Below are 16103 nucleotides of genomic sequence, written 5' to 3' on the forward strand. Positions count from 1 at the left end.
ACTGCTGCCATAACAAATTACCACAAACTTGGTGGTTTAAAACAACACACATTTTTTTTTCTTATAGACCTGTAGATCAGAAGTCCAACATGGGTCTCACTAGGCCAAACTCAAGGTGTGAGGAAGGCTGTCTTCCTTTCTGCTAGCTCTAGGGAAGAATGTGTTTCTTTGTCTTTTTCCAAAACTTCTGGGTGCCTCCTGCATTCCTTAACTCATGGCCTCATTCTTCCATCTTTAGAGGCAACAACGTTGCATCTCTCTGGGCTGTTATTCTGTAGCAGGACTTCCTCTGACCACAGGGGGGAAACTGATTTTAAGAATTCATGTGATTAGCTTGGGCCCACCTGGATGACCCAGGCTACTATCTCCGTCCCAAGGTCTTACATTTAATTATGTCTGTAAAAGTATCTTTCGTCATGTAAAGAAATACATTCACAGACTTCAAGGGTTAGGATGGGACACCTTAGGGAGCTATTATTTGGCCTACCATTCTGTTTTTCCCTTTAAACTAGTTTTTCTTGACAAATTTCTCTCTTTCCCTCTTTCTTCCTGCCTTCCTTCTTTCCATCCTTCCTTCCTTCCTTCAAGGGGTGTTTTGATTTTGTGGCCAGTTAGGTAGTGAAAAGGGTGTCACTTTTCACAAAGGGGGCCACTTTGTGAATGAATGACTGCAGCACTCTTTTTTACCTCAAGCAAATAGTAGGGCTCTTAAAGGAAAAAATTACAAATCCATTAATTGCTCAAGTATATAGTGTGTTTATATACTTTCATTCTAAAGTAGTTCTCAGCCCTGGACTTATATTAGAATCACCTGGAGGGTGTTGTAAAGTCCTGATTCCCAAGCATACCACATACAAATTAAATTAGGATCTCTGGCCTTAAAAAGCTTCTAGGGGCACCTGGGTGGCTCAGTTGGTTAAGTGTCTGGCTTTGGCCCAGGTTGTCATCTCGTGGTTCCTGAGTTCAAGCCCCGTGTCAAGCTCTGTGCTGACAGCTCAGAGCCTGGATCCTGCTTAGGATTCTGTGTCTCCCTCTCTCTCTTTCTGCCCCTCTCCTGCTCATACTGTGTCTCTCTGTCTCCAAAACTAAATAAACATTAAAAAAAATTTTTTTAAAGAAAAAAAAGCTTCTAGGTAATTACAGTATGTAGCCAGGGTTATAATGTTTTACAATCCTTGAACTGCATGACATGTTTTTAACTTGGGCAATGACAAGTGAAGAGCTTTTTTAAAAAAATTTTTTAGGTTTATTTATTTATTTTGAGAGAGACAGAGAAAGAGAGAGAGAGAGAGAGAGTGTGTGTGTGTGTGTGCATGAGTTGGGAGGGGCAGAGAGAGAGGGATAGAGAACTCCAAGAGCCTGATGCAGTGCTTGAACTCACAAACTGTGAGATCATGACCTGAACCAAGATCAAGAGTGAGATGCTTAACCGACTGAGCCACCCAGGTGCTCTAACATTAGACTTTTCCATAGTAGGTGGTCACTTTGATTTCTAAGATCTTAATAGAGTGATGAAAAGCAAAGTTTCATTTATCAGAGGCATTAATATTCTAGGCCTTAGAACCAAAATAACTAGCAAGCCAATCCGCTATTAAAAATGCACAAATAGAAAAATAACTGACAAATGGAAAACATATATATATGTAGATATATGTATATATCATACACATACACAATTATAATTAAGAGCTGTGGGATATTTACCTTTCCTAGTGTTAAATTTGTATTATCCTAAAATTTTCCAGACAGTATTACTTAAAACTTGATAAAATAGCACCTTCAACACACTGGGAAGAATAATGAGACATCATACAAGTAATCTCCAAAGAAGATTCCAGTCAGACATGCAAGAGTATCCTTTCAGAACAACTTGAGGAGCCATTTGACCCAGCATCAGGGAAAACAGAAAGAACTTCAGTCATTTGCTTATTTAACTATTTTTTAAAGACATAATTAGTTCTATTGAATTATTGCAGTGGAGGAAGGATGGAAATATGAGAACTAGTGCAAAGTAGGAGGGGAAATAAAAGCAGTGGTAACTCAACTTGAAAATTTCAAAAGCCAAATAATGTTGAAAACATAGACCACGTTGGTTTAATGTCTTGTTTCCTTTTGTTTACTGCTGACCACCGAACAGGAAGTTCATGGGCCTGCAGATGGAAGAAGCATTGGTAGGTTCGACGTACCAGACCTTCACTGATCCTGGTGCTGCCGAAGGTCAGCTGAGGGCAGATCTAGACAGATGGGTGATAACGCTGGTCTCTGTGTTTGTTCTCAGATGATAGGTTCACCCCAGGCTTCCACTCTGCCTACTGTGAAATGGATTTAGTCCCTCTCTAGATTGTGTAAAGCTACTTAGAGAAAAAACAGCGGGAATGAGTCAAACTGCAGACAGAATAGTGAGACTTATTTGTCCTCTCCAGTGAATGGTCACATGAAGAAACAAAATCCATTTTTCCGACCATACACTTCACAAGCTTCCAAGTCCCTATACAAGGACCAGTGAAAGGGAAATGTCTGATTACTTTATTCTCCCCATTCTGGCAAAGAAATTGGTTTGTCTCCTTTCTCTACCTTTTGTTCTTGCCCTCCTCTCCTGACAGCACAGAATGCAGAATCTTTGGGACCACTTTTAAGATAGAATGCATTTTGTTAAGACTTCTTTGCAAACTGTGAGGCAGATAACATAACATGGGTTTAGGAATGACATCTTCCCCACTCTCAGGTTTAATTTATTAATCAGTCATCACTCAGGGTATACCTGAGATAAATCAGTTGTTAGACTGTGAAGTGTTTTTTGTGGTTTTGTTTGTTTGTTTGTTGGTTTGTAGAGAACTCGTCATCTCTGAGGTTACTAATATTATGCATGGTTCCTTCCTCACTATGTGTAAGCAAAAGAAAGTTCTTCTCCTTACCAACACAATGCAAAATGTCTCATCTCTTTGCAGCAAATGGAATGGTCTCCTTGCAGACTGATTTTGTTGTTGCTGCAATTCTCATGGAGTGTAGTCATTTTCTGGGTTTATGATAAACTTAGGTGAAAGCTTGTCAAGTGGCCGCAATTTGGGGGATTGATGAGGTGTTCCTTTACCTCCTTATAAATTCACCCAGAAGTACACAAGTTTTCCAGGGGTCTTTTTCCATGCAGAGGACTGTATTAGTCCCACATTAGCTAACAGTTAAGATAACAATAATGATAAAATTTATTGTCTGGAAATGAAAATATCAGTCTCTCATACCCAATTTGTCTGTTGCGCTTTGGCTTAACCTCAATCACAATTGAGTTAATCAGGAGTGACCTCATAGGGTCACTAACTCTAAAATTAATTCTGGTTTTAATGATATATGCCTCTAATTTATACCTAAAAAGTGTGGACCACCTGTGTTGTTGACTGGTTGTGATCATCTTGAGACCTAAGGGATTTGTATCAGGAGAAAATCCAGACATACAGGATATATGTTTCTTTAAAGTGATGCTCTAAAAATTATTTTCTCGATTGAATCTGTTATTCATTTTTTTTTTATTTTGTAAAGCCATAAAACTCGTGGCTTTGAAATGATTGAATATATGTTTGTGATTTGTTTTCACTAGCCTCTTTTTCTTATTCCTCTTCTCCAATGACACCATTCATGTAGTATAACCACAAGTTTTACAAAGCACAGTTTGTAGACGGGGCTACATTTGGCACTAGGCTGTAGCTTACAGCCATACAATTTTATAGAAAATAGCAGTATTAATTAGATATATACTCGTGAGCTAGAAGTAAATGTTTATGATTATTGTTTGAAGCCAAACAGGAAAATGTAAAAGCAATAATAAATATGTTCTCTCTCATTCCAATATACCAACTTAGGCAAATTTTTGGCTGGAAAAGCATAAGTGAGTAATTAGATAATTGCTGCCTTGATTGAGCTTAATAGGAAACATTTCAATTAGGCTAAAACTACACAGAAAGGAAGTGGGTTTTTTACAAAGGGAAACATTCCTTGTCATGCAACTGTCAGCTTGTGCCCACACTAAGAGATGGGATTAAGTGGATCTCTGCAAAGGAAACAAAAAAGAAATGATTGCAGTAATTAGACCTATACTTAAACATTGTGTCTTCTGATAGAATTTCTTGATGATTCTAGCCTCGATAACGCAGCCCCTATAAATGTCCTGCCTGTAACAAATTACTGCCTTAAATCTGTGGCAAAACAAGTTCCTGGAAAAAAAAAAGTTATGATTTTCTCATACTACAAAAACTAACATTCTAGAATTGCAGGTCTCTTCATGCAGCCACCTGCATGCTAGCAAATAATCAGAAAAGCCATTTGGGGCTAGTTTGCATGGTTAATAGTTTCTCCCTAGCATACCTTGAGTGTGTGTATCCAGTTGCTGACTCAGAACTTAAGCCAGATGTAAAAACGTTCCTTTCTAAGAATAAGTGTCCAAGGAACAGTACTATTCTTAATATCCTGGGAGTTGAGGTAGTGATATGACCCCTTTGACCTGTCAACATAGGGGTTTTATCATTGGAAGGACACATGGTTCCACCCACAGGTGGTTAAATTCATGGGAATGATGTAACATAGATGCCATTTCATGGCCCCCAGCAAGTTGCAAATTGCCCAGCCTAAGGCCTCACACATAAAGACATTTAATAAATCATTAACGTTGTCTTAATATTGCTTTATGTGGAAAAGAGAATAGCTTGAGCTCTTGCAAAGTGAGAAGTGGAGAAGCCACTGATAGGACACCACACTACTGTACCGCCTTTGTAGAAATGTGAGATGTCACCCAAATCTCGTAAGGATCTTGTCAAGATACCCATTTAAGGTATGCTAAGGCCAGTGAAGGCAGTGATGCTACTGAAACAGCCCAAAAAGCAGTTGATTCCTTCTGTCTCTCTTGAGTGGGCATCCTTCTCTCTCAGTGTCTCTGCTCTACTGTGTGAACAGCCCAAGTTAAGAGACAGCAGCATCGGAGAGAGGCCATTAACTTCCTTGTATGGTGTCGTGGTTAAGAGCATTGTGTAGTGGTTAAGACAGTGGACTTTAGAATCAGGTAAGCCTGGTTTTAATTTTGGGCTCTGTTACTAGCTATGTGATGATCTCTGGCAAGTTACTTAACTTTTTCAAACCTCAGTTTCTTCATCTGTAAAATGGGAATGGTAATATTACCTCCCTCCTGGTGTTGTTGTGAGACACGAGTGATGGTAAGACCTTAGCACAATTAAGCATACAAAAATTCTTGCCCTTATTATTACTAGAGGACAGGAGTTCTCATAATAGGGCACAGGACTTAAGAAGTGCTTTTGCAAAATCAGTGATGTCAAGGGTTTGCTTCTTTATTTCGTTCTCTAACTGGCCTCCAAAGTTCAAAAGTTTTGAAGAGGTCTTGTCTGCTTCAGTCTGCCAGAACGGACAGCTAGTGGGAAGCTTGAGGAGCCAAACCTGAGATGAACTGAAACCTTGCATTAAGGGGTCCCCATTAACAGCCTTCCCACCTCTGGTCAGTGTTATTAGCAGCCGGACAGATGGACGATCTCTCATCGTGGTCAGCGGCTTTGTACAGAAAACAGCATTCCCCGCTCACACCCAGGTGACACAATCGGATGTATGATGTTCTTTCAGTGCTAATGACTAAAAATGCTGCATTTGACTATTTACATTATTAGGACTTTAACATAAAACAGGCTTCAGTTGTTGTTAACTTTTTAGAGGCCATTTGAAAGGAAAACTGGAAGCTGTTGAATAGAATGATTTGCACTGATTTATTTCCCAGCACATGGGGGTAGGAACTCCCAAGCCTAAGACCACAAAGTTAAAGAGCTTGGAAGATGGCTGGTTTTAGATTCTTAAAATTAGATTGACTTTGTAGATTGTATAGTGGGCTTGGTAGTGAAAGCCTCTTTGGGAGATAAATTTATAAGCATTTCATGCACCCCATGTAGAATTATTTCTATTTCTTTTTTCAGTCTCCTTAAACCAACCATGGTAGGTTAAATGAGAAAGAATTTCAGACTCTCATTTAATGGGTAAAACCTTAGTTTGTTTTTCTGTCTTTGGGGCAGTGGCCGACTAGATGAGGAAGCGGAAGAAGACCCACCAATCAATTAGTTCCTTGGAGAAAATGAGATGGTGCTTGTGGGGTCTGGGAAGGCTTATGTAGGTTGATAGGCCTTGGCTTTCCGTGAAGAGCTGATAGAGATTTCTACATCCCTTTCCCCCATCTGTGCTCAGACTGTCCATGACCAGTTTTCCTGTAAGGAAATGCCAACCTGGAATCTCAGGTGGCAGACCCCAATATTGTGGCAAGACTCAGGTGTTGTGTGTGCCTGAAGGACGAAGAAATGCTGTGCTTTTCTATCATACTCTTTTTTATGTGCTTCTGCATTCAGAAATGTGGCCTTTCTCTAGGAAACCCTTTTTACTGAGAGTTCTACTTTATGACAGCAGCTTGACTTGCTGCCAGAGAAGCTGGAAATGAAGGAAGTTTAAGATAAATATCAATGGTGATTTTTTTTTTCTTGGTCACTCTCTGTGTCTTTTTTTTTTTTTAACAGAAAAGTCATATGCTCATATCCTAACTTGTCCCAATAGAGGGTCAATTACAACCAGTTGGCTATAAATCCAATCCAAGAAAAACACCGAGAGAAGGAACTGTAGCAATAGATACTGAGGGTCCATAGAATCACTATAAATGTCAAGAACGTGTCAGTTGTGAACTCAGGGCCTTTAAGCGATATTTTAGGACCCAGCCCCCAATGAATAAAAATTAGCCAGGCATTTCTGTATGGTTAGGTTTTATTTGTCTTTTTCAGGAAATCTTTTAAAGTTAAAGTCATGTTAAAATTTCATAAATAACATGATTAAAAGTTCATTAGCAGGCTATGATAATCAAATTAAAAAGTAGGTTTGGTTAAGTCCTTTCCCACCCAAGGTTCTAAGACACTGATACATCCACTATTGTATACCTAAGCAGTTTTTAACGTTCTCACCCCTCCCTCCAATATCTAAAGAAGAAACAGTATATGTTAAGAGAGGAATATTCAGAAAGTAAATGGCGATAATAATAATTACCTTCCAGGAATCAAAAAGAACTTTGGAGGTGCCAGCCCTTGAGGAAGCTTTTTGACATCTACACCTTGGCCATTGTACATCTAAACAGTTTTGAACACCAAAAAAGTTAAGAGGACTTGATGTGCTAAAGAGAACAAAGGTTCTGTATTACAGCAATAGTTGCTCACTTCCTGGGGGAGAGCAAATGGCAAAGCAAGCATTTTTTGGCCCTTCATCCAGGTGAGAAATGAAATCTAATTTCTTCATCCTGCATATATGTACAATGTGAAATATGATCATTTAGAAACAAGAGCAGTAAAGACTCCTTGCCACATGGTAGTAATTTCTTTCAAAAAATTTGATTTTTGCATTCTATGAGATGTTTGTCTTCTATCTACTAAGCTTTTTGAAGACATTCTGGCAATGTGTTAGAATTCTAGGTTTTCGTCCTGTTATTACCAAACTATGTGATATTTAGCAAGTAATTAAACCTCTGTAGGCCTTGGTTCCTAATCTATAAATCAAGGCTGTTTAATTAAAGGTTTGGATGACCATTTCCAGCTCTTACATTCCAGAATCTATGAACCACATTATCCATTAAGCCTCAACCTTGGCAGTGAATCAGAATCAGCTAGGGAGCTTTAAAAATTACAGATACCTTGGCCCCATCCCACAGAGGTTCCAATTCAGTATATCCAATTCCACTCAGCTTCTGAGTGGAGCTTTTAAAAGTTTTCTCAAAGTAGATGTACAACCAGAGGTGAGATTGCAATAAACAGTTAACTCCTCGCTGGGCACTTCTGTGTTTCTAGATAGAGGAGCCTGATCTAATCAGTTGAATGTGGTAGAATATATTTTATGAAACCTTACCATTTTGGCTTCTGTATCCTGGGTGCCAGGCCTCTGAAAGCCCCATTCTTTCATGCTGCCACAGTACAAACCTGTAAGTGTTCAATATATAAACTTACCAGTCAGATAAATGGTAGAAGGGTGTACCTGCCAACTGTGACCTGTGAATGCTGTAACCTATGGAAGAAGCATATTCTATTTTATCTAGCTCATGAAATCATTGTAAGTGTCGAGATCCCTTGATAGGAAGGACTAATTAGGGGATAAAAAAGTATCACACAGTTTTACATTTAATCCTTGCAACCATATAGGCACCAAGGCTTCATTTTATAGATCAGGAAAATAAGGCTCAAGGAGGCTTACCTCTCTTCCCTGAAACTACACAGATAATAGGTAGACAGGTATGTCTGACTTCAAAGCCTGTGATCTCCCCCACAAGGCCATATTACCACAGGGAATGGAAGAAGGACCATTTTGCACGAGCAAAGCTTTTGAGGTGCTCCTATGTTCATCCTTACACAGGTCTATCTAGTTGGAGGGCTAGCTATAGTATCCCCAGGCTCCATTCCATAATTCGAGAGCCCTTTTACTTGAAACTTTAGGAAAATACTGAAAAAGAATACCTGAGAATGGTCAAGCCCATATGGAAGAACCATGGTAAAGACACAATAAGACCGGCTCTCTTAAACTCAACTGGAAGTAGCATAAATTGGTACTATCTTTCTGAAAAGTAATTTGGCAGTATATATCAGGAATCTTAATTACGTTCACATCCTTTGACCTAGGACATCTAATTCTAGGAAGCTGTTCTAGGGAATAATTATTGGTGTGGACTAACACTGAATAAAAATCATATTCTTTAGAACATTATGTATAACAGAAAAAAAGGGAAAAATCTAAATATTTACTGAAGGTGAATAGTTCACTATACTTAAGTACATCCATATGATGAAATATTGTAGAGCATCAAAAATAATGCTTATGAAGAGATTTTAATGAGGTGTGGAAATATTAATGCTATTATATGAAAAAAGATACAAAACTATATGGTATGATCTCAACTATAAAAATAAAGGATGTAAGCATTAAAAACTCTAAAATGTTAACAGTAGTTATCTCCAAGAAGTAGGGTTATAAATAAAGGTCATTTTCTTTATACTTTTACGCATTTAAATTTTTTTCTAAAATGATCATGAATTATTTTAATAAGTGGGAAGCATTAAAATGTACTTGTGAAAAAAAATGAATCATAGAGTTTGGTCAGGAAAAGAAGACTGGACAGAAATAAATTAGGAATAGTAGACCAGAGACCTCAGTTCTAAATAATCTAAGCAAGCCTACTGAATGCCATTTACTTTGGTAGGAATCCATCTTCTCTGGGCTGTGTTTTCTTCATGTTTCAGATTAGGGGACAGGATCAAAGGAATGTTAATGACCATTTTATCTTTAAGATTAAAAAAAAAGACTTATTCTTATCATAACCTTGCTATAAAGAGTCCATATTTCCTGATAAGAACAAAATAGAAGTGTTACCCAATAATTTCTGTAGTCTCACTTTTTTTTTCTGCTTTGAAAGAGTAACTGGACTGTAGCAGAGGTTCCCACGGTGTTTCAAGGGTATTAATAATTTTGGTATATAGGGAATGATCAATACAGATAAGCATATAGACACATAAAGTATGGCTGATTAGATACTCTGAATGGCTCCATTACTTAGTACAACTAAATCTGGATAAATTAGAAGCCTAACTTTCACAACATTCTGGGGACTGCAAGAAACTAAGTCTTTAAGGGAGTCTATAAGGGCAAAAACAAAGAAATAAAGAAACAAAGAACACCCAAACAAACAGTACAAAACAAAAAAACCAGAAACAATAAGACAGAGAATACCCCACCCTTCAAATAGTCCCTCCCCCAAGCACCTGAGAACTAAAATTAGAAAGGAGAGTGGGGTGCCTGGGTGGCTCAGTGGGTTAAACATCTGACTCTTGGTTTCCTCGCAGGTCATGATCTCATGGGTTCATGAGATTGAGCCCCACATCCGGCTTTGAGATGACCGTGTGGAGCCTGCTTGGGATTCAGTCTATCTCCCTGTCTCTCTCTGCCCCTCCCCTGCTCACGCTCTCTACCCTCCCCCCACCTCAAAATAAATTTTTAAAAAAACTTTAAAAAAATTAAAAAGAGAGGGGAACAGTAAATGATGGAATCAGGAGACTTAGACTGAGGCTTGCTATAACATCAGATTGGTAACCTAAAATTTCTGTATTAACCAGGATCATCTGTAGGAGAGTCCACATGATATCACACTGGTTGTGCCTTAGGCTCCTGGTAGAAACAAACCCAAATCCTCTTTATAGGAAAGCAGCCTCACTGTAACCCTTTGGGGTTCCCACAGATAAAGTCCAATTAAGTATGAATTCATAAGGATCAGCCAAGCAGCCAAGTTGGTGGAAGCCCAGGAAGGTCAGGACATTGGGTACATATAGAGTGATTGTGCAATAAGTGAATGGACTGAGGAAATGGGAATAAAATTTCTCACTGCTGGAGATGGATATTACTAATATGAAAAGGGAGAATACAGAATGTACCCTGTGGCACTGGATTAGAATTGCAGATATTGGTGTGAATGCATGACTTCCAATAGATAGATAAATAGGTAGATAGGTAGGTAGGTAGGTAGGTAGGTAGATAGATAGATACAGAAATAAATATAAAAGTACAAATGTATATAACCAGATTTCTATGTATGTATACACATGCGTGTATTTTGTTGCTCTGTCCACTTGAGAATACCTGAGAGATCTCAGTAGTAAAGAGCATACATAATACTGAGATCATGATTTCTAAATGCCATTTTCCACTAAAAAGAACCAGGGCTACTTGGAGAAATGGCTGGTTTTGGGTTTGGGGCAAGGATAGTATAGATAAGCTTGGATGTCTTATACCAAAAAGTAAGGACATACTCAAAGAATCATGAGGGCTTGTGAGAAGGACATATAAAACAGTTTGAAGGGGCTCTTACTGGCCAAATACAGGACACTTTGAGCACTAAATAATACTAATGGCTTATATTACATTGAATAAAATAGGAATCCAGAATTTTCACTGCATAAAAAATAGATTTATAAATAATTAAATAGACATAAGAGAGTTTTTATGTAGAATGCTATTAAATGTAGCAGAAGTAATATAACTGGAAAATTATAGCTGTTGTTACACTAATAATTAACTCAAGAAACATCAATATATATTAACAGTTGACATCATGTGCCTCCTGATATATGCCCTGAGGTAACAACATGATAGTTTTAGAATCTGAATCTTATTATGAAGCATCATAAAAACCCTAATTGAGATGCATTCTACAAAACCACTGACCTATAATCTTAAAAAATGATGATATCATGGAGGTCAAGAAAGGACTGAAGAATTATTTGAGATTGAAGGACACTGAAGAGATGTAATATTTAAGTACATTGTGTGATTCTTGATTGTATGCTTTGGTATAAAGTACATAATTAGAAACTCTTGGAATCTTTGGGTGAAGGGTTTGAGGAAATTCTTTGTATTATTCTGGCAATTTCTCTCTAAGTTTGGATTTATTTCCAAATAAAACATTTTTTAAAATGTTGCACAATTTTAGAAATTCACCAAATAAGGAATGGGAGTCAGTAAAAACAAACAAACAAACAAAGACTTAAAACTACAAAGATTTTAGATATTTGAATTATAAGATTCAAAAATGTAAAATACTGTTATATAGTGTTTAAAGAAAGAAAAGATGGAATTTAAGAAGTACACAAGGAACAAGAGACTTTTAAAAACTACTATTCAGGTTAGAAAAATAACTGGTAAAAATGAAAAAAAATGTTGATGTTAAAAATCCAGTGTACAAACCAAACAGAAGATCAAAACATTGAAAAGAATATAGTGAGCTGGAAGAAAGAGCTAAAGAAATGATCAGAATGTGGCTCAAAGAGACAAAGACAATCGAAAGTAGAATTGAGAAGTTAGGAGTGCAAAGGTCCACTATACATCTAATAGGATGTCCAGATGATATTCTAAGGAGAATGGAGGAGCAGCAACATTAAAAAAGATAACTGATGTTTAAAACAGATGAAATATATAATAACACAAGCAAAGGTAGCACTACCATGTACCATTTTTTTCTGTTTAAATAGACACTTTATGATATCCACAAGCTATAAAATCCCAGAGCTACTGTTAGACATGTAAATACAGACACTGTTCCAAGCTTGTGCAACTGCAGCATGGTTTGGAGGCCAGCGACCTCAGTGTCTACCTTCCTGTCTGTCTGGGTAACAGCCCAATCCTGCTGGGCATGCACTGCCACCATTTCTGTCCTCATTTCCAGTAGTGTCCTTTCATTCAATGAGTACAGTTCCTTCAATCTGCTCTTTTTTAGACTGAACTCTAATTTGGTATATCTGTTCAGACTTTGATCACTTCATCCATTACTTGTTGTTTTAATTGATGTAGTTCCAGGTTTATTTTTTCATTTTCTGTTCTGAGGGCTGAAAATTTACTTTTCTCCAAAATAATATCTTTTTTCACATTAGCAATCAGAGACATTATTTGCTGAATGATCTCCTGCTGTATCTTGTGATCATATCCTTGTAAATGATATCCAAGTTTGCATCCATGATCTTGAAAAACGCAGAGACAAGCAGAAATTTTTTAAAAGCCTGTGTATAGACATACTGTAGAACACTAAAGACAAAGAGAAGATAATATGGTAATTCTGTTTTTAATTTCTTGAGGAACTTCCATAGTGTTTTCCACAGTGACTGTATCAGGTCGCATTCCTACTAACAATGCATTATCATATGAGCCAGTAATCACACTACTGTGTATTTACCCCCAAAATATGAAAATACTAATTCGAAAGGACATATGCACCCCTATTTTTATTGAAGCATTACTTCACACTCACACTCTCTCTGTCTCTCTCTCAAAAATAAATAAACATTTTTAAAAAAGCACTCTTGCATGTCAAATGAAGAGAAAAATAGCTTTCTTTTTAAAAAACATTACAGATATTAAAGTCTATAAATATTTACTATGACATTAAAGGCCAAATGTTTATTTTGGAGCATTATTCAGCCATACTTTATCACACTTGATGATGGTTTTTAGCCATTCCTTTGGCCTATTTTGAAAAAAAAAATCAGAGGCAACTAGTGTCTTTAATATAGATTTGGAAAAGCAAAGCAACATAAACAAATGTCTTCCCTTAAAGAAGGAGAATATTACTTAGTAATGTATATCTGCATTAGCCAATGTAAAAAAAATCTACTTAAAATGTACTAGAATCTCTGATAGTTAAAAATCCTATTCATACACTTTTGTGTTTATTTATTTTTATTCCTTGTTTCATTGGAGCAAGCTCAACAGGATGAAAATAAAGTTATTATGTTGTGATATATGAGTAATATTTTACTATTTTTGTACATTTGAATCAGTTAATTAAGGAGTGTCCACACTCCTGTGTCCATCACTAAGAATTATACTATGAATAATACACAATGAATAATTTGAATTATTAAATGAGTCACACTTTATGTGACACTATATTTTAAAACAACTTCCTCATGGCATACATTCTTTCAAAAGGAGTTTAAAAGATTCTAAAATCAGTTATAAAGTTCAGTTTGGTGCTGAACTTTTACTGTTGCCTGTAAGCACTAAGATGATATAATGTTGGAGGTAACAGACATTCTCTGTTTTACAAACACTTTCCAGAATATTTGACGATATATGGTCACTATGTCCATACTATAAAGGGTGTATAATCATAGGGATGGCCGATAGAAAACTTGCAGACTGTTGTTTGCATGACACCAAAACCATCATTCAGTTCAGTAAAAATGCAAGAAGTTCAGTTAATAAATCAACCTGTTGGGTATTGAGTAGAGCCAATATTCAGTTCAGTGTCTTTTTAAAATAGGTGTTTGTCATTGTATATACCCAGTTTATGCCTTAGTTAGTAAAGAGAAGACAAAGAACACACCCTCTTCTTCTGTAATTGACTCATCCTGCAAGCCAGAAAAAAAAAAAAAGTCAGTTACCTTAGGGCTGCTGTGTACATAACTACTATTAGGTTAAAGCACTGAGCACTGGACTAGGTCTAGAATTACACTCAGAGGAGACACTGTCCCTGCATTCCAGGGTTAATTTAAAAAAAAATTTTTTTTAATCTTTATTTATTTTTGGGAGAGAGACAGAGTGTTCATGGGAGGAGCAGAGAGAGAGGGAAACACAGAATCTGAAGCAGGCTCCAGGCCCTGAGCTGTCAGCAGACAGAGCCCGATGCAGGGCTCGAACTCACAAACTGTGAGATCATGACCTGAGCCAAAGTCAGATGGTCAACCAACTGGGCTACTGAGGCACCCATGGGATTAATTTCTTTTTAAGGGAAATCTCATTGTTTAATTGGGAAAGAATTAGCTTCCAAGAAGCAGGTTAGGAATTTATGTTTCCTTTAATTTGAGTCTATGGCCTTAGAATTTGCTGGATTATAGGTCTGCAGATCCTTTGCCCTTCTCTGTACAGAAAGTAAAAAATGAAGATGTTAGGACCATATTTAATTTACACACAAAAAATTTTAAAGTGGGTTTTGAGGGTCTGGATTTTTCTCCATCATCTGTTATTTATTTGACCAATTAAAAGACTGTTTATCATTAGACAGTATGAGCAGGTTTTTAAAAATACTACTTCAGCTAGTAGTTTGGATTACCCCACATTTCTCTACATTAATTTTAACTGCAATTTTGGTTGACTTGTTTTCCAGTATAGTAATATAATCTCTGAGGGAAGAAACAAACCCCATATTCTGCTTTGTTGGAGTACCTGAAAGAACCAGGCACTTGGCAGATATTTGGGTTTTGCAAGTCCCAGCATCGTGACACCTGAACCATTACGGTATATTGTTGTCTTGTGGCAAACTATCTTGTAAAGGTTCAGACCAGCTGCTTTATAGTAGTGACTATAGAAAGTTATCAGACAATGCAGTGATCCTCACAGTATGCCTGATTTACACGCAATGAATGGCCTAGTGAATGGAAAGGACATTCACTTCCAATCCAGTTGAGAATAAGTCTAAATAGGAAATGATGTACAGTATGCAACACTCAATCTTCCAAGGCAAGTAATTACAGTATTCAAGAGCATACTAAAAGTGTGTAGGTATTCTGTTTTAAATTTTTACATTAGATTAGATTTTATACTCTGCGGTATGAGTATCATCATGAAATAGAATTTATTTACAGACTTGTTTCTTTATATATATGTGTATACACTTATTATTTTTATGCAGAGAAGTATTAGCCATCAAAATTGCCATCTTAGGATTGTTGCAGCTGTTCTGCTGCCCAGAAAATCTTTGTTATACTTTTAGAACCAGTTTGAGTCACAGAAGAAAACAACTATATAGCATATAGTTACTCATACAGTAACTTTATAATCATATCTTGATTTTAGCCAAGTGATATCCTGTTTGATCATGGTATTGCCCATGGTTGCCTCCAAATGACATTTGAATGTTTACAAAATTCAAAATAATTCTCCAAAGAAAAACTTCCTGACCACTGAGGAGAGTATAAAAGAAAGGGAGAAGAAAAGAAAAAAAAAACTCTGAGGGCATATCCAAGAGAATTCCTTGAGTGCCAAGTGCCAAAGAGAATGCTAATGATACGCATTTGTCTTAACAAGAGTACAACTTCGAAGGAGGCAAAATATGTTTCAATTTTGAAAATTAAGTAATATCTTTATATTTTAAGCAACATCTTCTCTCTTTGGGACTGCTGTGTGGTAAGGATAATAGTGTACAATAACTGTGCTATATAGTTGATAGGATCTAAGAAAACAAATTTTATTAGAAGGCACTGCTTGCATTATAACATAGAGAAAGTTTCGTTGTAACATTTTTCTTCAAATGCTGCCTTGCTGTAAGAGAGGAGAGATAGCAAAACAACTGTTTGCGGGAGAGTTTGGGAGGAGATAGTGGCTGCTATTACAGAACTTAAGCTCCCCACCAGTGTTTGTGTATCATTTTTAGGGAGAATCTATATTATTTCTGGTGGTGGTATAGCAGACATTTTCATTAAGGCGTTTCCTGAAAATTGTTTTTTTTATTTGTTGAAACACTTGAGCATTTACCGTGTGCCAGCAGGTCTGCAAAGCAAAGAAAA

At 36.9% G+C, this 16103-nt stretch overlaps 1 protein-coding gene and 1 pseudogene across 2 annotated transcripts in view; one reads left to right on the forward strand and one right to left on the reverse strand.

The window, feature by feature from the left end:
• The window catches only part of SLC25A21 (solute carrier family 25 member 21), a 480482-nt gene that overhangs the window by 170271 nt on the left and 294108 nt on the right, over positions 1–16103 (forward strand). The window lies entirely within an intron of this gene.
• LOC147580000 (mitochondrial calcium uniporter regulator 1 pseudogene) lies at positions 12080–14831 on the reverse strand (annotated as a pseudogene).

This window comes from Puma concolor, chromosome B3 (assembly GCF_028749965.1).
Source record: "Puma concolor isolate L17-30 chromosome B3, mPumCon1.1.hap2, whole genome shotgun sequence".
Classification (NCBI taxonomy): Eukaryota; Metazoa; Chordata; class Mammalia; order Carnivora; family Felidae; genus Puma; species Puma concolor.